General features: G+C 55.2%; 1 pseudogene; it reads right to left on the bottom strand.

The window, feature by feature from the left end:
* Window positions 1-4: 4 nt before the first annotated feature.
* On the bottom strand, window positions 5-348 carry LOC109364779 (annotated as a pseudogene).
* Window positions 349-819: the final 471 nt, after the last annotated feature.

Raw genomic sequence — 819 nt, 5'->3', positions numbered from 1 at the left:
AAGCCTCCATAGCCCCCAAAGCCCCAAGGCCATAAGAGCCTCCATAGCCTCCCAGGCCTCCATAGCCCCCAAAGCCGGCACTACGTCCAAAGGTGCCACCCAAGCCAGATCCAACGGCGGGCACTCCTGCTGAGCCAACCACGGAGCTCTGCGGGAAGGAGCTGAGGATGGGCCCGGGGAAGGTGACCACGGAGGCCGGGGGTTGGATCACCACGGTGGAGTCGGGGCACTGGCGCACGCAGGGCTCGTTGTAGCTGTCAGCCAGTGGGGCCGGGGCGGCCACCCCACAGGCAGGGGCACACAGGCTGGAGCAGGACATCTTCCACACAAGCAAGGAATCCTGCAAAGGGCACCCACAGTGAGGAAAGTGTCGGGGAGAGCCGTATGGATGGAGGCTGGGAGAGAGTCCTGAGAAGCCTCCAAGATCTGCACTTACCCAGGAGCTGGAGGTAGTCAAGTGGAGGAAGCTGGATAGAGGACTGCAAAGTGATCAGGTCCTTTATACCTGTCCCTGACAGCCCGGGGCACATACGGGAGGGCGATGGTGTCGTAGAAGCTTCCAATACTCTTTAAATGAAGCCAGTACTCAACATGACACACAAGAAGAGATGCAGAGCAATATTTCCATTCTTACTGGGTACAATGAGGGATAATCATACCTTTGGGAATATGAAGGGGACGGTATGGTCACATATCTATACATAATTACTCTGAAGGCAAGGTGCTGCATTTGCTGATGTGTTATGAACCAATTATTCCCTTGTGTGTTCGTAATGCCTTGGCAGCTTAACATCCACTCACTAAGAAATCATAGCCACA

Source organism: Meleagris gallopavo, unplaced genomic scaffold, assembly GCF_000146605.3.
Source record: "Meleagris gallopavo isolate NT-WF06-2002-E0010 breed Aviagen turkey brand Nicholas breeding stock unplaced genomic scaffold, Turkey_5.1 ChrUn_random_7180001921636, whole genome shotgun sequence".
Lineage (NCBI taxonomy): Eukaryota > Metazoa > Chordata > Aves > Galliformes > Phasianidae > Meleagris > Meleagris gallopavo.
Note: the sequence above shows the minus strand (reverse complement) of the source record. Positions and strands in the feature narration are given on the sequence as shown.